The following is a 24,554-nucleotide window of genomic DNA, read 5'->3' on the forward strand; positions in this document are numbered from 1 at the left end:
GTTCAAAAGAGTGGCTGTTTAGGAGGAGGTCAGACACACGTTTGTTGTTCCATGTAAATATGAATATGATTATCATTCAGTGCCATGGATTATATCACTGTTTAAAAGATTTTTTATGTTTTGAAAGAAGTCTCTTATGCTCACCAAGGCTGCATTCATTTGATCAAAAAATATTTTGAAATATTATTATAATTTAAATTAACTGTTTTCTATGTTTATATATTTTAAATTGTAATTTATTTCTGTGATGAAAGGCTGAATTCTCAGCATCATTCCTCCAGTCTTCAGTGTCACATGATCTTCAGAAATCATTCTAATATCCCGCTTTGTTGCTCAAGAAACTTACCCAGGACATGAGGACGCTTCATTGTTCAAAACCTCGCTCCACTGGCACTTAAAAACACACAGCGCTCAATAAAAGACTAATTAAAGAGAGCAAATTTAATGGAGTACGTCAATAAATGATGCAAGTGAAAGCTTTGTCTGTGCCGTAGTGAATGGCTTTAGAAATCTGAGCTGCTTGATCCCGCAGTAGAAGCGGCACGCGGCGATGTGAAGACATCTTATGTAACGTCTGGGTGGAAGTGGTGAATTCTGCCCCAGATACACCATTGCACAATGCTCTGATGTTGAATTCCATCACAACGCCTTCACAACACACTTCTGTGGCAGTACAGTGATGGCAATGCTGTTGTACTTTGATACATATGGTACTGAAATCAGACAGAATTATTAGTATGTTTTTTGAGGTGTACCGTAGTAATATAATATTCTTTAAAATATTTGGGAGTGCCATGTAAATATAAATATTATAATCATTCTGTACCATGGTTTATACACTAGCATTAAAAATTTGGGGTTGGTAAAAAAAATAAAAAATAAAAAATAAATACCTTCTGCTCACCAAAGCTGCATTTATTTAATCAAAAATACAGTAAAAATAGAAATTATGTAAAATATTATTGCAATTTAATGTTTTCTATTTGAATATTTTTTTACATTTAATGGAATGTTTTTTTCTTTATTTCACGATTCTTTGATGAATAAAAATTTCAACAACATTTATTTGAAAATGTAGGATTTATTTGAAATAAAAATCTTTGGAAACACTATATTTTAAGGTGTTTCATCACACATGTTACATGTACAATTATAATAACAATTAATTATGCATAATTGCTTGCAAGTGACCCTAAGCCAAACCCAAATCTTAACCATATACACTAGTAAGTACATGTAGTTAATTAATATCACTCAGCACTTATATGTATAATTATAATGTAACAAGGACACCTTAAAACAAACTGTAACCAAATATTTGTAACATTATAAATGTCTTTACTCTCATTTATGATCAATGTGATGCATGCTTGCTGAATAAAAGGATTTTTATTTTTTCTAACGGTAGTGCATTAAAACACCATGAAATTACCATCTGATTCCATCCCTGTAACATGGTATTACCACAGTACTTTTTTGTAAGTGATAGTGTTAAAATAACAAGATATTTACAAAATTCCTAATCAAAATAACCATGCTATTTTCAGTGTGATATTATATATTTTGGTGCAGTGGCATATATTTATTTATTTAGATTTTGAAACTGAGAATAGTATTATAAGACCCTAAAATGCTCTGATTGTTTCTTCAGCCATGTTTGTTTTGTCTAGATGATAATCCTTGCTCTTTAATACAACATATGTGGAGTTACAAATGAATTGCTGCCTATGCATGATAATTTTAAGTTAACCTTCCATTAACCTTAAGACCTTGACTTGAAATATGAATCTTGTGAGTGTTTTCCAGGACTATTTCACGCTGTGTTGAGCAGTTTTAGCAATATTCAGTCGTGATGAGGATGAGATCTGAAAACGCCCCTCAGGACGTCACGTGTGTGTGTGTGTGTGTTTGTGTGCATGAGTTCACCTGTGTGATTGTGATGCAGCACTGCATGTCTGTCGGAGGTTAACACACTTGTTCTCTCTGTGTGTCTGTTGCGCTCGGCTCTGAGGAAGATTTATGCAATCCAGCGCTGCTCCGAGTGTTTGCATTTCAGGACTATTCTAATGGATCACTCCGGCTCTCCAGCCACAACAACTTGATATCCTTCCAATTTGTCACTAGATGTAGAGCAAATAAAATGCACAGTGGAGCATTTAGTGTGTGTGTGTGTGTGCGTTCGTGCATGCGTGTGTGAGTGTGTGTGTGTGTGCTCTTGTTTTTGTGTCATATCAGGACACAACTCTGTATAATGACATGGGTATGACACAGGTATTACAAGGAGAGGGTGACTTATGAGGACATAACCCATGTCCCCATTTTTCAAAACACTTATAAATCATACAGAATGAGTTTTTTTTAAGAAAGTAAAAATGCACAAAGTTTCCTGTGAGGGTTAGGGTTAGGTGTAGGGTTGGTGAAGGACCATAGAATATACAGTTTGTGCAGTATAAAAACCATTATGCCTATGGGATGAACACACTTTACACCAAAACAAACGTGTGTTTGTGTGCATGCATGCGTGCGTGTCTGTATGTGTTGGTGTGTACGTGTGCGTGTGTGTGTGTGTGTGTGTGTGTGTGTGTGTGTGCATGCAATTTATTTCAGTGCTGGACTTTTTTTAGTGGGGGTTTTTAATGTTATATGTTTATAAGTTTATAATATATCTTATTATTTAAATGCTATTGTAGTTTCTAAATGATAACATTAAGACAACTTTTTCAAGACTTATTTTTATTTTTTAATTTTAATTTGACATTAAATTTTTTATCTTTGTGTTTTCGTTGTTGTTATTAATTTATAATATTATTATATTATTATAAGTTTAATATCTTATTTAAGTTTAGTTTTAGTTATTATTATTTTTTATTTTCAGTTATCCATTTTAGTGCTAGAATTATCAATTAGTTGCCAATGTGACATTGTAATACCAGTTTCATATGATTTATTATTTATATTTTAATTTATCGAAATTATTCATAAAAAAAGATCCCAGATACATGCTTAATGAAATGTAAATTGGAGGAATAATATGAAAATCTTGTTCATTTTTGCACATTAGTGTTGTTGCTGGCAGTATCCTGTGAGGGTCTCAGTTCGTGATGACTGGAGTGAGTTTAATAAAGCGTGTGTTGGATCATGTTAGAAGCTGGTTTTAGTGTCCAATCAGACCGATCAAAGGCATTTAAAAGGACTCTGAACTGCAGCTTTAGATTATCTAACTCCCATGCTGTCCTGCAACCCTATGAGTGTGTGTGTGTGTGTGTGTGTGTCTGTGTCTGTGTCTGTGTCTGTCTGTGTGTTTGTGTGTGTGTGTGTGTGTGTGTGTGCACATGTTCACTAACACATCTGTCACATCAGCCTCTCTTCTTCAGTTTCATGTTTTATTCAGCATGAGTGCCAATTCTGTCTCAAGCACACACACACACACACACACACACACACACTCACACACACACTGTCTGGTGTAATACTCAATATAAGGCACTAGTCTATCCTCTTTTTTTTACATCAGAAGAGCCTCCCCATCTGTGGTCCTCCGCTTGATTCCCTCCTTTAGTGTAAGTCTTTGGGAGTTTTTGTTCTTCCCCTATTTTATTGTTTACCAGGTGAAACTCATAAGCCTGATAATAACAGTAACAACACACCTCTCCACAACAGACATGACTTTTTCTGGCTCAAGCGCAGCATGAGTTTGTGCTGGGACTAGAAGCTCAAAACACACCTTCAACCGGAGTTCACACGTGCCGTCTCCAAAAATGAGGGCAGGGTTATAGTGTGTTTCCCATCCGTTGGCAGTCTTTTAGGCAAAGACAGCACTTCATTGTGTGACGGCACAAAGAAAGACCCCCGTCACCGTCAGAAACGATAGAGCTGCCTTAAAAGAGGCTTGAAATATTGGCAGGAAGAAAATATTGATATGAGTGCTTCAGTTCATTCACATGTGCAGCAGAGACAGTTCTTTTGTCATTACCTGCTGCCGCTGGAGCGAACGAGAGAATGAGAACAGAGACCGGGACTGTGGAGAAAAGCTGAGCTTCTGAGAGCCGCTTGATTAGCACAAAGACACTAGTGAACATTGAGAAGGGTCAGGCCGTGCTGCGGGAGGGACGAAGGATCTGAAGGACCTCACTGACAGGAGCTCAGGATCTCCGAGCTAAAGCACTTCTGAATCACTGCCACTGACGATCATGTGAAAGTTCAGCTCACTGTCACGTGGGGCTTTGAATGTGTGTGTGCATATATAAATATTGAGTATTTCAAATATTAGTGGTGATTTTGATGGCATTTCATTTATCACAATGAATTTTGTAAATAAAAAAACTGTTAATTGTAATTTCTAGCATTTTTATTTGATCAGTCATGTTTCATAAAGACCATATCAGCAAGCTAGTTTTGTACTTATTATTTTCCACAAATCTTTTTTTTAATCAAATCAATGTTGTTTTTAATAAACTGTTGTTGCATATATTAATATTTTGAATTAGCGTTTTTTGTATGTATTTTAGCTTAAGTTTGTTTTATATTTCTATTTAACTTTAAGCAATTTAAACGCATGTATTTCGGTAAGCATTTTAATTTTAGTTTTAGTCATTTTGTTATGTGCGTGTCATTTATGTGGGGTTTTTGTGTTTAGTTTTTTACATATTTTTATTTCCGTTATAGTTTTAGTCATTTTAGTAGTTCAACTTTAATTTATTTCAGTTAGTTGCCAAGGAAATTATTTTGAACCATCGAGTGAATGGGTGCCATGAGATTAATGATAAATACAGCTGGGTGATTACTCATTAATGTGCATAAATAATCTCCAACCATTTCAATTATCAAATAATTTCATTCTGTACATGCAAACATGATGATATTTTTGTTATTGAGCATTTTTGCCATTTGTAATTTGGGTACAATCAAAGGAATAGTTCACCCGAAAAAGAAAATGTGCTCACTCTCAGGCCATTCAAAATGTAAATGAGTTTTTTCATCAGATTTGGAGAAATGTAGCATTCCATCACTAACTCACCAATGGATCTACTGCAGTGAATGGGTGCCGTCAAAATGAGAGTCCAAACAGGTGATAAAACATCACAATAATCCACAAGTAATCCACACCACTCCAGTCTGCAAACTTTTGTGAAATTTTATTTTGATGGCACCCATTCACTACCGAGGATCCATCGGTGAGCAACTGATGTAATGCTAAATGTCTCCAAATCTGTTCCCATCTGTTAAGCCTCCATTAAGATTTTACAGTAATATGTGAGATTTATTATTTTGTGATCACTTTAATTTCCGTAATAATTGTTTTGTTTTTGGTGTGTGTTTTTGATGAATGATGTAGATGATTGTGTTCTGAAGTTGTGTGTGTTGTGTGCATTTTTCTCCAGTGGTCAACACCACCTGTCCACCCAAGAAAGGTGAGAGACTGGCTGCCGTGGTTCATATAAAACACTGTGACGTGTGGCTGTATGCAGTCATGTGTTTTTCATGATCTTGGACTTTTCTTGTGAGAAAAGTTCCACAGACTGTAAGGTCACATAGTTTTTGTTTGTGTTGTGTTTTCATGTATGGATCAATGAAAAATGTCTAAGAAAATAAAAAGGGAAAATTATAAAAAAGTAGAATAGTTTATAATAGTTTAAAATGCACTCATTTGCATTCATCTGCTGGTGAAACAGAACAGCATTCGCATCAGAAATCTGTAGCTTGATACTTTTATAGTATTTATGAGTAAAGCTCATATGTGTGTGTGTGTGTAAACAGTAATTTGTGTGTGTTAATAAATGTACTCTGTGTTTGTGCAAAGAAATATTAATAATAGCATTTTTTTATAAATTAATTAATTTAAAGCTGCTTCCTTTTTTATTTTCATTTGGCAGATTTTTATTTATTTTATTTTTATTTATTTATTTATTTATTTATTTATTTATTTATTTATTTATTTATTTAAATATCACTCTTTAAAGCCGTTTTTCTGCATTTTTTACAAAAATATAAAAATTAATCTTTTTAATCATAGAAAATTGGTACTGAATTCTGTTTTATTTTAATCATTTTGAATAAGTTATTAGATTCTGGACACAAAACAAAGAAAATGAGCATCATGTCATTGATCCTTATTTGTTTTATGTTTTCTTATATTTGTTTCGTTGAGTGTGTCCTCTGTAAGCAGAATGTCCTGTCTGTGTTGTGTCCCTTTGATTTGATTCTGTTTGTGTGTGTATGTCCGTGTTCTAGAATTTCTGTTTGTTATTGTCTGCGAAATAACCAGGAAACCAGTGACGGCATGCATAATGATTAACCAGATGAAAGGTAGACAAGTAAAGCTGGACAGGATGTCATACTAGTCCAAACACCAATTTTTAGAAATGATGTGGGAATCCGGTGGAATTAGAATTCTAAATGGATTAAGAATTTTCATAACATTCCATAATGCAGTGTCATTCCAAAAAAACATAATCAACAGAAAAAAATGAAATGGGAGGACAGGATTTTACCCATCCAGAATTTTTTGGATCTTTATATGACAGATGCTTGGAGAAGAAGTCATTGATGATGTCATTTTCGAGACTTGCTGAAAGATTTTGAAGGCAAACACTTTTTTTCCCTTTGGAATAATGTTTGCAATGATAAACTGTACACATTAAGACCTGGAACATGCATCCAACCAAGTACTAACCAGATGAAATCAATTAAGGAATAGTTCACTCAAAAATTCAAATGTACTCACCCTCAGGTCATCTCAAGATCTAGATGAGTTTGTTTCTTCATCAGATTTGGCGAAATGTAGCATTCCATCACTTGCTCAGCAGTGGATCCTCTGCAGTGAATGGGTGCCGTCAGAATGAGAGTCCAAACAGCTGATGAAAACATCACAATAATCCACTAGTAATCCACTCCAGTGCATCAGTTAACATCTTGTGAAGTGAAAAGCTGAGTGCTTGTAAAAAACATATCCATAATTAAAAGGTTTTAAAAATTTTAAAGGAAAATAACTTTTTTTTTTTTACAAACTGTTGCTTCCTGGTAAAATACCTTTCCCCATAATATTGCTTTCTCCTGTGAAAAAGGTTGTCTCATCTGAATAAGGATAGAAATCTGCACGTATCAACCACTGTTTACAAGCTAAAACTGTTCAAAACCGCTATATGTGCAAACATGTGATATTTGATGTTGATGTGAGAGCACAACAGCAGATTAACTTTATCACTGAAGGAAGCATTATTATGGATTATGGACTCAAAGCGATGGTTTATATTCATCAGCTGTTTAGGCTCGTTCTTATAGCATCCATTCACTTGCAGATTATCCTTTGGTGAGCAAGTGATGTAATGCTGAGAAATAAACTCATCTTGGGTGGCCTGAGGGTGAGTATACTTTCAGCAAAGTTTTTCTTTTTTTTAACTATTCCTTTAAGACTTTATGACATGATGATTAAAATAATTTAAATTGTTTAATCAGTTGTTTGAAATGATGTCCATTCTCTTGAGATGATTGAGACTTTGGTCTATCTGGCTAAATAAAAGTGAAGATGTTTACTTTATTCTGTAATCTGTATCCATAACACTAGTTGTCAGTGTAATACATATAACCACAAAACATAATTTTTTTTATAAATAAATAAAAAAGTTATTTAGTGCACATTTAAGCTTACCTTCAGCTCTTGCATTTTGGTGATTTGAGCAGTCAGAAGCTTAGAGAAAATATCGAACTGGTGTTTCAGAGCTAATTAGCTAAACCTCAAACAGAAGCAAACAATGCAAGCCGCTGACACTGCTGTAAAGTTATCGCTTGTTATCTCTTCAGCCAGCGCTGGAGCTCACGAGTTCTTCATATCTAGGTTACACACACAGCAGTCTTACCTTCTCCATATTATCTGGATTGTTAGATGTTATCTTGAACAAATCCTATTAGCTAGTTAATCCTGATTAATTAGTCAGGAAATCTCCAGTAACTGTCATGGTTTGGAATAGAGAAGTCTGAGCGCATTAAACCTGAATGATGCATGAGATGCATGACATGAAGCTGCATTTATCTGTGTTTTGCTCATGCATTACAACTCATACAGTCAGTATAAGCAGTGAACAGAAAATCTACCTCACCATCTGTCTCTTGAACATAGTAACTAAATATTAACCCTAGACATCTTTGCATTTCTGCACTATTTGCATTAAAAAATGCATGTAAACGTCTAAAACCCAGTAATGGTAATATAATAAAGGTGCTGCAACACACATTTGCTAATAACGTAGCACATTTACCTGTTTAGCCTGTTCAAGTCAGCATTTAAACAAAATATTCTTAACCATTTTAAGCTAAATTCATTCAATGCTGCTTTTTTTGGCTTGGAAATGGAATAATATAAAGTTCTAATCTACAAGTTCCCTATATGTTTAGCACATTTGGCTCTTGCTGGTTTGTTTCTCAGCTTGACTATTAAATTGCTTGAGTAGCTAAGTGTATTTAATACATTTCAATATGCAGCTTTATTCCTCATTGGTTTCATTTTCTAGCCATTTGATCCTAAATCTCTGTGGCCGTGTGTTCTCGCCTGGGCTGTCAGGCTTTGTCTTCATCTCAGCACAAAAAAGGTGATATTGTTAGACTACAAATGGATGCGAGGTGAGGCCATTCCACAGGGTTCAAGCAGTCCTTTTGAAGTGCCAGACTTATTACAAAATGTGGTGTTTACCCTCGTACACACACGCACACACTTAAAATTGGTGCTTTTTAAAGCCTAATAGAGCCGCTGCTCAATGAGACTTAACCTGCTGACATGTGCCAGAGAAGAAGCCAACACCAGTACACAAATAAAGCCATAAAATATATGCATGGAGATGAACACATGCAAAACAGATCCAATTTGATGAGTTTTGAATTAGTCTTTTTTGACTAGTTTCCAATTAAAAATATCTAAATGTCCTAAAATGTCCTAAAAACCTACTTGAGAAGCAACACTTTATAATAACTCTTTTTATGGATTTTTTTGATGGATCTTGAAATTATTTTTGATTTGTTTTAAACTTAAACTACTTAAAACATAAAACAACAAAAAATCTGCCAATGCAATATTGCTTCTCAAGTATACGTAACTTGTTTAAAGATTTTTAGATTTTTGTTTCAATATGAAACATAATCAAGAACAGGACTTTACATATAAATGCAATTCAAATTTAATTCGGCCATAGTCGAGACCTTCTTCAGACATCTAGAACAATACTGACACATGCTGCTTTATGCACTCATACAATCAGCAACAGGTGTGCTACTAATAATTGTGGAGTGGCTTCCCATTAAAAAAAAGAGAGGGAGAGTCCTATCAAATATAAATAAATTAATTAAAAAGAAAGCGAGTAAGTATTTAATAAGGGGAAAAAATAATTAATTTCTTCAATTTCAAGAACTTTAGGATAAATGTATCTAAAGTAACAATCCAAAACGTCAAAATAAAATCAAACTCACAAATAGAATGTGAATACTCTTTGAAATGGCACTGCAATGCTTTAATATACGGGTTCTTAATTCTCTTGATGTTTCACCAACATACAACATTCCTCACGGACCGCGTATAATGTTACAGTACATGAATTACAAGTCATGACATCTTTTATTATTATGTTTTTGCCTGTTCTGGGATGTGAAAAAATATTTCCGCCTCTTGGTGTGTTGACATTGAGTGCAATTTCCACATTTATAGTTATCTAGCCTGACTTCGTCATACTCATATTCTAAGCAGATTCCCCAAAAAATGTTAAAAAAACAAATAATGTTGTGGGTGAGGTTCAGGCTGGCACCCAGGCTAATAGTTACCCAGAGGAAAGCAGTAAAACAGTATGTGTCAGTGATGCACCTTTTTCATATTTACATATTTTTATTTATTAAATTTTTTTATGATTGCACCTCCTCTTTTGTTTGTAGAGCATCTCTTTTCTATATTTTTGGTATTCGTATGAATTCATAAACTATTTTAAACTATTTAAATTAGGAGTTAAATAGACATCTTGTGTGATTTAATACATGTTAATTAATATATATTTTTATTTTATTTATTTTTTTACTTTAGAATTTCATATTTGATTTATTGTGTTATTGCCGATTCTTTGTGATTATTTGTAAAATGTACTGGGATTTTTTTGAGTGAAAACTGATTCAAAACTAAATGGTTTTTTTTCCAGAGTATTTAAAGAGAGGTAGAGAGAGAAAGAGTGATGAGATGCATTTAATTAATGTAGTTTATTATCATGCTGCAGCACTGAATGAATGGCTTTTGGTGCTGTTCAATCATGCTCATTTAATAAAGATATATTAATATTAAACACAAGTCGAAAGCAGCATGAAATCCAAATGAAATTGGTTATAAACACTGGAAAAGTTGTAATTTGATCATATGCATTTTATTTTGACAGCATGATCTGTTTGGATGATGAATATGTGCAAAGGTTTTCTCGTCTTCTCGTTTGTCTTTTTCACACTTTTCCATTGCTCTTTGAGGTGTATTTTTGCTTTCTCTTTTTTTTCTCAGAGTATATTTTTCTCTCCTTTACTCTGTGAGAATGTCAGAGCTGTCAGCAATTACCAGCAGAGTTGGTGTTGATGTTTGTAGAGGGAAGAAGTGAAAAGAGTCAGAGATAGACTTGTGTCATCGGCTCAGAAGAGCAATCGCTGTTACCTGTGACAGGCTGAAGTCGAGGTCAGTCCCTGGGGCAGTGTGTGTGTGTGTGTCTTTAATTTGTAGAGCTGGACACCTGCAGTGTTCCTCTCCTGTCCCGACCTGACAAGATGATAAAACAGCCCACTTCAATCAGTCCTGATGAGCCAACAGCGAGCCCTTTGGAGCCACTTCCTCTCTTCCAAAATTACACTTCCCATCTATTTTCCTCTCGTTTGGTCTCATTAGTGTTGTTTGCTAAGACAAGCGTCACTATTACTGTAGCTCACCGTTAGAGTACTAAATGAAGCATTAAATTGATCGCAAATGACAGCAAAGACATTTATCACGTTACAAAAAATATATACATTTTGAATAAATATTGTTTATTTCAATGTTATATTTGTTAAAGAATGCTGAAGTGAATTAAATCACTGACTACATAAAAATTAGAAGCAGCACAACTGTTTTCAACATTGACAATTATCACAAATGTTTCTTGAGCAGCAAATCAGCATATTAGAATGTGTCTAAAAGATAATGTGACACTTTTTGTGAATAGTTGTCATTCAAAGTAAGTTAATTTACTGTACATGTACTCAATACTTGGTAAGGACTCCTTTTGCTTTAATTACTGCCTCAGTTCAGCGTGGCATGGAGGTGATCAGTTTGTGGCACTGCTGAGGTGGTCTGGAAGCCCAAGTCTCTTTTTCTCATCTTCCTTTTGACAATACTCCATAGATTCTCTCTGGGGTTCAGGTGTGGTGAGTTTGCTGGCCAGTCAAGCACACCAACACCATGGTAATTTAACCAACTTTTGGTGCTTTTGGCAGTGTGGGCAGGTGCCAAATCCTGCTTAAATTAAATCAGAATCTCCAAAAAGCTGATCAGCAGAAGGAAGCATGAAGTGATCCAAAATTTCATGGTGCAGTGACTTTGGTTTTCAAAAAACACAATGGACCAACACCAGCAGATGACATTGCATCCCGAATCATCACAGACGGTGGAAACTTTACACTGGACTTCAAGCAACTTGTGCTATGAGCTTCTCCACCCTTCTTCCAGACTCTAGGACCTTGGTTTCAAAATGAAATACAAAACTTGTTCTCATCTGAAAAGAGGACTTTGGACCACTGGGCAACAGTCCAGTTCTTCTTCTCCTTTGCCTGGGTAAGACGCCTCTGATGTTGTCTGTGGTTCAGTAGTGGTTTAACAAGGGGAATATGACAACTGTAGCCAAATTCCTTCACACGTCTGTGTGTGGTGACTCTTGATGCCTTGACCCCAGCCTCAGTCCATTCCTTGTGAAGTTCACTCAAATTCTTGAATTGATTTTACTTGACAATCCTCATAAGGCTGCGGTTCTCTCTGTTGGTTGTGCATCTTTTTCTTCCACACTTTTTCCTTCCAGTCAACTTTCTGTTAACATGCTTGGATACAGCACTCTGTGAACAGCCAGCTTCTTTGGCAATGAATGTTTGTGGCTTACCCTCCTTGTGAAGGGTGTCAATGATTGTCTTCTGGACAACCTAGTGAAGCAAACTGAGAGACCATTTTGAAGGCTCAGGAAACCTTTGGAAGTGTTTCGAGTTGATTAGCTAATTGGCATGTCACCATATTCTAATTTGTTGAGATAGTGAATTGGTGAGTTTTTGTTAAATGTGAGCCAAAATCATCACAATTAAAAGGCCCAAAGACTTAAACTACTGTGTGTGTGTGCATTCTCTGTGTGCATTGAATTTATTTAATGCACAAGTTTCACAATTTTAGTTGAATTACTGAAATATACTTTTCCACAACATTCTAATTTATTGAGATGCACCAGTATATATGATGATTTAAAATTTAAAATTATCCATTTGAAATCATTTGAGCTAATTCACTGCAGTACACTTTCTAATGTATTTATTAGTGAAGTTAGAAAGAATTTATTAAAACGTATTCATGTTGTTTCATTTTATAATTAATTTTTCAATATGCCATTTAACTAGAAGATCCTAGAGTCCTGCAGCTAGGCTGTTTTTCTTAAGCCTGTTAGACCAGTAACCATTCTAGCATCATGACGTGAGACATAAACCTCTCACATTTTCTCCAAAATTTGTGTAGTTTCTGAAATCTTCCTCCAGTTCTCACTCTAATGTTTTGTTCTGTGAGAGGAAAAAAGGCCACCTCTGACACATGAATCATTATCTGTGAGCTGAAGTGTGCAGCTGTTTGTCACAAAACCTCTCTAAAACACTCCTCAGCAGTGATGAAACCTTCAGATGCACGCGGCCAGTCACCGCAGCGGAGCGTCTTATTAACACTCACAGACGCTGTCACTCTGAATGCTGCTGTACACAAACCCCAGAGATTTTTGGACAGATTTGTGCATTAGCGCTCCCGCAGGACCAGAGCTTCTCTCCGGTGCTTTATCAAACATAACGAGAAGAAAGATCAAACTGGTCTGGGATCAGCAGTCAAGGGCAACAGATGGTGGGTCTGCTGTGCGCCGTGTGTGCTGTCGCTATTCAGATCCCCTGCTAGCTGAAGGGTCTAGTCAGAGAACAATGAAAACCTCGTGATAGAGACGCAAGACCCAGTCCAGCTACGGCGAGGTCATTCCTGCTGCAAGCTTTTGTTAGTCTTGGCAGGAGAAGGTCACGCCACACTTTTGTGGAAGTGGTAATGTGTCATTTAGCTAGGCAGCATACAGCTTATTCTGTTGATTTTTCTGCTTTGAAGTGAACATATTAATGAGATGAGCGCATTTGAACACAACCAGAATTTTTACAGTTTTGATAAGAATTTTAAATAATTAATAATGAAAATAGATTAATGTTTTTTGCAGCTTATTCCTTTGAAGTCATGAAGTGATCATATTTATGAGATCATTGCATCTGAATGCCACTACAATTTAATTAAATTACAATTTTGATAATTAAAAAATCATATAAATAATATTTACATGTAAATAATAAAATAATAATGTATGAATTTCAATTAAATTAATATGATTAAACTAATATGAGATATAGTTACACAATTATATTTACAATTATATTTGTATGTTTTATGCTACATGCATTAATGTTAGGTAAGAAAAAAAAAAGAAGCATAGCCTGAATGCAATGTAAGTCAGTCTTGGATAAAAGTTTCTGCTAAATGCGTAAATGTAAATGCACAAGCCATTTAAATTCATTTCAATAATAAAATTTTTTTTTTTTTTTTTTTTTTTTTAATTTGAAATAAATGTATATATTTTATGTATTTTAAAGTATAATGACATAATTAAATATTAGATAGTTATACTGTTGCATTTAAAAATTATCTTTTTATATTTTAGGCTATTATTATGATCAGGTTTCGAGGAAGATGATAAAAAAGGTTCGAACAGTTGTCCAGAAACAAAAGGATCAATAAAACAAACTCAGGTAATCCATGATCATCCTCTCTCTAAGGTCTTGTCAGATTCCTGTAGAATCTGTGCATGGTGCGATCAGCCCTAAAGTACTTGCTGGTTTGAATGCATCTTATGAAAAAAGTATGCCAAATGATGCTATAAATATTGTCTAGTATCTCAGACCTGTAAATAAATAAATAAAAATAAGTGCACTATGAAATTGCATGAAGCCAACCAATCAGGCTGAGGTTTATGAGAAAGCTCTTTCTATTTTTGTGTGTGCGGTCTGTGCAATGTCTGAGACTCAGACTGCTTTGAGTTTTTGCCAGTCGTTGCTATTTATAGCCCCCTGTGAAACATTGTCCCGTGTAACTAACACTGATGAATCCCTGACAATGTGTCACAATATTTGAGCCAATAAAAGAGCAGATGTGTCTGTGTTCGGCGGCTCCATCATAGCACTGGGTCTTCTTTCTGTCAGACAGGGCTGGGCGCTGAACTCTGATGTTACTACACTTTGTTATTTTTTGACACATTGTTATATCATTGTATTTATCATCATTCCATCTATCTATCTATCTATCTATCTATCTATCTATCTATCTATCTATCTATCTATCTATCTATCTATCTATCTATATATATATCTATCTATCTATCTATCTATCTATCTATCTATCTACTGTATCTATCTATCTATCTATCTATCTATCTATCTATCTATCTATCTATCTATCTGTCTGTCTGTCTGTCTGTCTGTCTATCCATCCATCATTTGATTGTTGTACCTGTGATTCTGTCTGTCTATCCATCCATCCATCATTCTATCATGATATCTCTCATTTTACAGTATATATTGTTCTACCCATCCTTCCATCCATCATCCATAATTTTGTCTATACATCTATCCATCTATCCATGCACCATTCTATTGTTCTATCTTTCATACTATGTTGCATACTATGGACATGTTCTGTCCATCCGTCCATTTATCCATCTGTCTATCCATCTATCCTTCTATCTATCCTTCTATCCATCCATCCATTTATCTATCTATCTATCCGTCTGTCCATCCATCGTGCTATCAATCTATCTATATTTCTACAGTATCTATTATTCTATCCATCCATCCATCCATCTAGAGTTTAGAAATGACTGGCTTATCGTGAAAATTCGATCAGGTTTGTATTTTCTACTGTTGTATGCGTTCATGTCCGGGTGATATTATTAAGCCAAAAGTTTTCAACACTATTCATTTGTTCTGCCCGATTATTTCTCATCATAAAATGCAAAACTGAAGCAACTGAAGCATTTTCCATTCAAGCCTTTTATCTGGCATTAAGTCGCCATTGATATTTCATAAAGGCAGCTTCTCTGACCTCTACACTCCTACATAGAAAAATCTAAGTCCTGATTACAGGTTAGTCATCCAATTCCATTCTGATTTCTGCGGCGGTCGTTCCCAGTGTACGAGCTGACAGCTGATCTCCTCGCTCTGACTGCGATGTAGCGGCTGCCTGCTGTCATCGCTTGATTGATGCTTCAGCCTCCGGAGATTTCAGTATGGCTGTCAGTCTGTCACGCTGCATTGAGCTAAATCACACCGTACCATGGACTTGTGCTTACATTAAAGTGACAGTATGTAAGGCTGCGGGCCTGAGGGAATGTAGATTTTTTTCCCCTACAATATGTACCTAGGGGTTGACCATCACAAATAATTACAACAACATGACACAAAGATAGTAATAAAAAATTAAAACACATAAAACACCATTGGTGTTAATGTATCTCGTAATCAAACTCAACAACCCAAGTTTGAATATTAAAATGCACAATTAGATGATTTTATGGTATCTTTTCATTGTAAAACAAAATATGTTCTCTTATGTATTTTTTAGCTTTACATGTTAGAATGGAGTTAAATAAATAAAAATAAAAAATAAAATTTTTATTAAAAATGGTTTTGCAAGTCTATAACTATAGATGCTAGTTGGAAATACTTTTGCTTTTAAACCTTTTAATTAACATATTGTACTTTGATTAAAAATAACTTCAAAACCAAACTTCAAACAAAACAGAATTAGAAAGAAATATAGAATGATAAATAGATACACTGTAAGAAAACAATAAATTATGTATTTCTGTGGTGATAATTATTATTGTGCTACTAATTTTAAGTACATTGGTCAATTTTAAAGTCAGGTACATTTTAGAATTTTTTTTTCTATTAATTATGAAACACTGGTTTAGTACAGATATGTTTTTGTTCTAATTGTGAGTGGGGTTTTTTTTCTATTCTGGAGCTTTTTGCAACATTCCTTTATGAAACAAATATATATTGCAGTATATTGGAAAATATCATGTAACATATTAGGCAAATATTCTTATATATGGGATTTAATATTTATTTTTTCCAATATATTGCAATATACTGAAAGCGGCAATCATTTGTATATTTTGCAATATATTATATAATATATGTATCATCAATATATTATTCAAATATATTATATATTAGAAAATAAAAAGGGAAAATAATATATTACAATAATATTAAGGAAATATATTGATAAATATATTTTCCTTTCATAAGGGTTCCAGAACATTTTGGGACTAGTCATAAAATACTAAAATCATCCAATGTACACTTTTGAAGTTTTGAATGACTCACTTTTGGTGACCGTTTATGCTTTCATGAGCACTGTTAATAATACACAAAAAGTAATGTAATTTTATATTGAGCATGTCAAACTTCATTTAAAAAAAAAATTCAGAGTGTAATGTCCTGGCAGAAAATTACCAGTACCTTTTCCAAAATAAGTTCCATTAAATTCCTTTAATTCTACAATGCAATGTGTAATTCAAAAGACATGCTCAAGTAAAATTTCAGGTAAAGTACATGAGAATAATCAATACAGAAAATTCCTTCAGATGAACATGGTACAATGGGCCATAGACCTTTTAGACTTGAGACTTTTGAAAGCATTGTGTGTGCATTGCACCTCTTTAAAATTCCTCTCCCGTGGTTTGAGGGAGTCCAGAGACCTAATTACTTCTCGAACCCTGTGATCCAGGCCCTAAAAAGAACTGTCCTCTGATCCAAGATCCCAGGTGAATGAACACACAGGCAGTGTAAGCCATCTCACCTGTACAGATACAGGTCATTAAACACTCCATGTGTGAGACCTGCATGCATCGCTTCCCAGTTTAATGGTGTCTTAACAACTACACTGTTTTATTAGAAGGACTATATAAACTAATGGCATTTCCAACAGCTCAGACACTATGCTAGCAATATGGGTTTGGTTAGAGAATGCATGAGCTGTATATCTTAAATGCAATACAGGTTGCTTTGGATAAAAGCATCTGCCAAATGCATAACTGTGAATTACATTTCTGCTATGTGCAACAGTGGGCAGTATGCATCTGTTTAAAGCATGCATGGATGACCTAAAATGTGCAACCAAAACCTGAAGTGCTAGAATCATCACAGCAGATTTTTTCACTAAGCCCCCTGGAGGTGTGTGGCATCGCTGTCATGCTGATGATTTATTTGTGTTTTTTGCTAACAGGAGATGGTAACCCAAAGGAGAGCAGTCCATTCATCAACAGCACTGACCCAGAGAAGAACCAGCAACATGACGGCAAGAACATGGCTCTGTTTGAGGTACACATAAGCACATGCACGATGAATGATAAGCCTGCAACGGTGATGCATTTCAGCTCTCGTTAGAGCTACAGTAGATAGTGAAGCACATGCACGCAAACTATAGTGATTAAAGGAATAAAAGAGTCTGACAGTTATTAATAAGGATAATTAGCGTTTGAAGGGCAGGAAGTCCCCAGTCCCCATACACCTCTGCAGGTGGATGATAACAGCATGTAAGTCCAAAAGTGTCAAACACATGCTGTACTGCATCTAAAAATATTAGAAAATGCCTCGTAATTAAGTCAGAGAAGACAAAACTTATTTTTAATACAAAGGGCCAAAAATCTAACTTGACTGAAGGCTGTGGACCAAAAGTAAATTTTAAAATGTATTTATTACATTTTTTACACTTTAAAATAATAACTTTTTACATTTAATTTTACTTCAATACAAAAAAAATAAACAAAACAAAGATATACATTAGAAATAATTGATGGGGGGAGAAGATTGGAGGCATCTCTGATTTAAGTGAACTGCCAAACTGTTGATCAGTTACCTAAATAATATAATACCTAAGTTTTTATGCATTTATAATATGCATTTAAAAACTCAAATCTTAATGCTGGGAGAAAATGGGAATGTTCATCTGAAGGGAGCTGCAAGAATTGTCTAAAATGATATTTTGTTTTACGTTTGTTTTCCCTAGTTGTCAATGAGAGGACTTTGGACAAACTGAGGTTTTGGCTTAAGACCTCAATAATTTCAAATGTGTCTCCTCTAGAGTTTCAGAAGATATCAAAATAGTTGCAGTTAACACCACAAATTAGCAAATAAAAGGTCTCTGTGTGATCTCAAACATTTATTTGGTTTTATTTGTAAACGTTAAATGTATTAATGCAACTGCAAATTCAAAAAAATTTCAATGGTCAATGAATGCTAGCATACTAATTGCTCTTTCTCAGCAGTATGCAAAAGTGCACACTATGCATATGTTTTTAGTATGCATGGATTAATTACCTCATTTGATAAAATATGCATTAAACACATTAAAATTAATATTAATTGCTGTTATCATTATGGCAGTTTTCAAATTCAACATTTCTTATCAAATTCTCACTAGATCAAATTTTCTGAGCTGATATATGCAGCCATTTTTAAAACTCCTATTGTGACTTAATTGATCTGTTTTTATTTTTTCTTCAATTTCTGATGAGTATATTATGACATATTAAACTAAGCATGAAAAAAAAACACAACTGAGGGTCTCATGAGCTATTAATGAGAAAAGCAAAAATTGTCCTCTGAGCTAGTCGTTGGTAATCTGTAAATGTAAACATGACATTTTAGATGTTCCTTACAAGCTACTTGATTTATTTAATGCTTACAATATTTGTTCTGTATGTGTGTGTTTACTCTACAGGAGGAGATGGACACAATTCCCATGGTATCGTCTCTTCTCAGCAGTCTTGCCAACTACTCAAACCTGCCCCAGGGCAGCAAAGAACACGAGGAGGCGGAAAACAATGAAGGCTCACGCAAGAAACCTGTCCAGGTAGACATAAATGCTTACAGCACGCTCTCAGAGCAGCAGATATCACACAATTTCATCTAGCTCTCAATAGCTACAGGTGTAAATTAATTGTCTGCTGCCAGACAGAGCGTATAAACATAGCAGTGTGTAAATAACAGCTTTCAGCTCTGTCTTGCACTTTTGACCTGTGACCTGATCTCCCTTGGTCCCTTGCCATCCATGAGAGAGCGTGCTCATTAGAGAGTCGCCTCAATCAGGCTCGTAACCTCCCTCATGGCACTAGCCTTTTTCTGTCTGTTTCTAAGTCTCTCATGTGTAAATGTGTTTCCAACTTTGTGTGTGATAATAAAGGACTGTTAAAAAAATATGCATAAAAAACTTCTGCATATAAGCAACTTCTGGGAGTCTTGGTGCACTAGTTGTGCAAATGGAAGTGAACCTGTGTTGAGGTGCGATGGTTGATAATGGGTTGATAAAATTAGTGCTTTCAATTACTTATTCTTACAATTGCATTGAATAGTATGAATTTAAAGGCCTCATTAATTACACACAAAAAAACTGAAGCAGTACAAAATTATTTTAGTATTTTTTATATAATATTTTAGTAGTCAACCTATATATCTGCGGATGTTTTGTATTTTTTAATTATGTCATTGAGTGCATGAAGTTCTTTATCAATTTGCTGTCTCTGTAAAATAATAAATTATTATCTAGAACTGTCAAATGAACAAAACCCTGGTAAAGGTGAGACCCTGTCATACATCATCCCTACAGGGAGAGCGAGTAGAAGAGAAATGAGAGTAAAATAGAGAACCAAGATGCAATTGGATTCGTGCTCTCAACGTGATCGAGGAGAGCGATAATCTTCCTCTTGTTTAACACTGCGACTTCGACTTAATTAGCTCATCTTGCAAAAGCTTTTGCTCTCTAATCAGCTTCCATTTTAAGAGGGTCAGTTCACTCATTTCCAGCAGCAAATGTTCTCACGTATCCACACTCACGTTCATCACCAATCACATCACCAAGATTCACCCGAAGTCAAACACATGACCAGAACTCTGTCTCTCATTCTGGAGATGCCTTTACATTGCAAAAATGGCACAAAGGCCACATTTACTACACTACTAAGTTGCGTTCAACAGTTAATCAGAAATGTTTCTTGAGAAGCAAATCTGCATATCAGAATGATTTCTGAAGATCATGTGACACTGAAGACTGGAGGAATGATGCTGAAAATACAGCTTTGATCACATAAATCAAATACATTTTTACATATTTTCAAATAAAAACTAAATTTTTCAAATATATTTCACAATATTACTGACTTTACTATATTTTGAACCCCTTAAATACAGCCTTGGTGAGCGGAAAAGACTTCTTCTGAAAAACATAAGGAGATATCTTACAGACCTCAAACTTTTTAACAGTAGTGTGTACTAGAGAAGTGTATTTTGACTATTTGCGTACTGAACACAAAAATGAGAAAATAATTTCTGACTTGCATTTTTTTTTTCTTGACAGACAGGCAAAAATAATATTTGCATTAGCATTTTTTTTTTTTTTTTACATTTATTTAAAAGTAGTAAATCAAAACAAAGATTATTGGACCAATTCTTTTAGTCTTTGTAAAAATCTCATAATGTTTGCATTTCAGTTGTGGTGTAGAAATGTTGTGTTGCTGCAAATGCTTGTGTTGATTGGGTGGAAGCAGATATTTCAGTCTTACAGCATCGATATAGGCTGATTACATGCATAAAATTATTGTTCTCCTGAAGGATAATGTAAGACGAGCTATGAAGTAGTTCTGAATATGCTGGCGTACACGTGTTGGGCTGACAGTGATAGTCATTGCCCTTTTCCTTCCCCTGCCTTTACTGTGGTTTTTAATAATTCACCCCGTCTAAACTAAGTCACATTAACACTGTCAGCTCCTGTTTGGGCAGCCAAGCGAGAGGAGACATTATTACAAGCTCCTTGCTTTTCTCCTCTGCTCTCCTGCCATCAGTTATCAGTTCATTTGTCAATCCTGATGGCATGCAAAATGCATTTGTGTTCATAAACGGTATGAACATACCCGAGTCATGTTTTGAGAAAATTATATTTAAGCCTGTTTTTTTGGACCATCTGGGTTTTTTGTATTGCAACATTATTTGTATGACAATTAAACACATTTTCCCCCATAGCAAAAGAATCTCATTACTGTAGTGAGAAACTGTCAACATGTGTATAGCAGCTCTCTGAATAATAACGTCTGCTTTAATGATATAGACATTAACACACCCTTGAGTACTGATGTTTATTACTAGAACACAGTGAGAAAGAAATTCATATTTTTATTCAGTAAGGATAGCTACTTTAAATTAATCGAAAGTCACAGTAAAGACATTTATAATGTTTCAAAAGATTCTATTTCAATCAGTGCTGCTCTTTTGAATGTTCTAGTCATCAAAGAATCCTGAAAATAAAATTTCCACAGAAATCTGTAGCAGCACAACTGTTTTCAGCATTGATAATAATCAGAAATGATCATGTGACACTGAAGACTGGAGTATAGTATTACAATAGAGAACAATTATTTTAAATTGCAATAATGTTTCACAGTATAACAGTTTTACTGTATTTTTTTATCAAATAAATGCAGCCTTGGAGAGCAGAAGAGGCTCCTGTTAAAGTTGACCAATCAAATCAAAATAAGCAGGGTTTACTGTTTTACATTTAATATTTGTTTTAACTGTTTTGTGATAGAAATGTAAAACAACAGTAATATCCAGACTACTCTACTTTTTTCCTCAAATATGGCCATTTTGAAATTAAAATATGGTATAATTTATGCAGTTCATGTAATATATAACTGAATGTGATGAGACAAGAAAAGGTTTGTTTTCAACAAATTAAGTGCAAGTGCATGTGTGCATATTTCAAAATATTATTTGCAAATTGTTTAAAATTATAACATCCCAACTAGAATTAGCCATTCTGCTCTGTTTTTCTTTATGTTTTATGAAAAATCTCAGTAAAATGAAAGTCATACTGGTTTAAAAAAGCATGAGATTTAAAACTTGGTGTTGAAATGTGTCCCTCACACATCTTTTTCTTTTACAACAATTTTACTTTAAAACAAAAAGGTTTCAGATTATTTATGAGTTTTAGGTTTTTAAACTTCGAATCTCTTTAATCTAACTCTTAATTATCCATATTTAAGACAGTTTACACAGTAGGGCTAAAAATAAGCATTTAAAACAGTCTTCGGTTCAAAAGTTTGGTGTTTTTACCTTTTTAACATTTTGACATGTCAGACCACCTAAACATGTGACAACAAAGTCCTTTTCAAAGAGTTTCAAATTTTGGGGGGACAATTTAGCCACTTATTACTATGTCTGTTGTGGTTACATTACTTCTTCAAAATAACTACTTTCACAGGGGGGAAAAAAGCAAGTGATAGCGGTTTGCAATGACATGAGAGTGAGTAAATGATGCCAGGACTTTCATTTTTAGGTGGACTGTCTCTTTAAATTCAGACACTTTTCAGGCTTTCAAAACACCAGTTGTTGAAAACTGCTCTGTCATTCCTAAAGAGCAATCCATTATCTACCGGTTTCACATGTTGTCGCTGCAGCTGGGCAGGTGGTGCTGTCCGCGGTGCTTTTATAGCGAGAGCAGCTGTCAATATCCGCAGTGGGGACGAGACACCTGAGGCTCACAGTCAGGGTCCTCAGACGGCTGTCGCAGGAGGCCGCTGGGCATCTGCACTTCACTGCTTTTACCTGAGAGTCTCGCCGGCTGGAAGCAGCCTGTGGGAAATCATATACACACACAGACACACATGGGACGAATGAGGATTGATGACGCACCTGCTCCAGCTCGATTCTGATGGAGTCTGTCGGCTGCTGAAGATGTGACCGCTGCAGATCACTATTGATTCAGACGCTTCACACTCGCTCGACACGTCACCACAGCATCCATAATGAGAACTCTTTTCAGCACACATGGTGTCAACATGACACTTTTGAATACATGACACACCCTGACACTGCCAGACACTGCCAGAAATATCTCATGCAAATAAAGTGCGATTGAAATACAATGATGTTCTTTGAAATAACTTTGATTAACATGTAAATGCTGATAATGTAAATAGCATATGTGATCATGGACCACTAAGGGTAAAACTATTTGAAAATCTGGGTTCTGAGGGTGAAGAAAAATTGAAATATTGAGAAAACACCTTTAAAGTTGTCACCTTAAAATATGCAATGCATATTACTAATCAAAAATTAGGTTTTCGTATATTTATGGTAGGAGATCCTCAAAATATATTCATGGAACATGATCTTTACTTAATATCTTAATGATTTTTGGCATGAATGAAAAATCTATAATTTTCACCCAAAAAAAAATATTTTTGGCTATTTCTACAAATATACCCCATAGACTCAAGACTGGTTTTGTGCTCCAGGGTCACAAAATTTGCTATGCAGGTATTCAGGGTTGTTGAAAGCAGCGTTGTTATTTTTGTTGTTGTTAACTTATATTAAAACAATTACAAATATTGTTTTGTTATAAAGCTGAAAGAATTAAAGCTGACAAACTTAAACAAAAAATTAAAATGAAAACAGAGTTTATACAAATAAAAACTATGAAGCATCGGCATGTAAATGATACTAACATTTGCCAAACCCTAAAAGATGTTGTTATTGGATGCCAGGGTATTGCTAAACTGGTCATAACTTAAGTGTGCAGATCTGTTCAGACTGCAGTGGGTACGGCATGTTGTCTTCAGGTTCACGGTGTCCCTGTTGGAGTTCTGTTGGGTAAATGTGTTCTTGCAGTTCAACTGAGCACAACCTCAAACTTTTAATGAGAAACAACTTTCCTTTATTGACTTCTATTAGGGTCAGTGTGCATGTTGAGGTCTATTCCCAGCAGGGCTTTGAAATTGCACACGTGGAATTCATCTGACAGCATAAGGGTTTATTTTTGTCCTACAGGTTAATAAGGTTGGCAAAGGAGAAAGCCAGCAGAAATCTTCTGAAATTCAGTTGTTGACAAAAATATGAAAGTTTTTTTCTGCTTAAAATAATGCAAAACACAAAATGTTACATTATGTTATGTTATGTTACATTATGTTGTTGTTACATTATGTTACATTGTGTTATGTTACATTGTGTTATGTTACATTACGATACGTTGCATTACGTTATATTATCTTGCTGTTACATTACGTTATGTTATGTTACATTATGTTTTTGTTACATTATGTTATGTTACATTATTTTATGTTACATTATGTTGTTGTTAAGTTACGTTACGTTACGTTATATTATCTTGCTGTTACATTACGTTATGTTAT

The 24,554-nt window shown here is 34.7% G+C and overlaps 1 pseudogene; it reads left to right on the plus strand.

Annotated features, from left to right (window-relative positions):
• LOC113078345 (solute carrier family 12 member 5-like) overlaps positions 1-24,554 on the plus strand; it is a 120,388-nt pseudogene that overhangs the window by 65,098 nt on the left and 30,736 nt on the right.

This window comes from Carassius auratus, unplaced genomic scaffold (genome assembly GCF_003368295.1).
Source record: "Carassius auratus strain Wakin unplaced genomic scaffold, ASM336829v1 scaf_tig00025400, whole genome shotgun sequence".
NCBI lineage: Eukaryota > Metazoa > Chordata > Actinopteri > Cypriniformes > Cyprinidae > Carassius > Carassius auratus.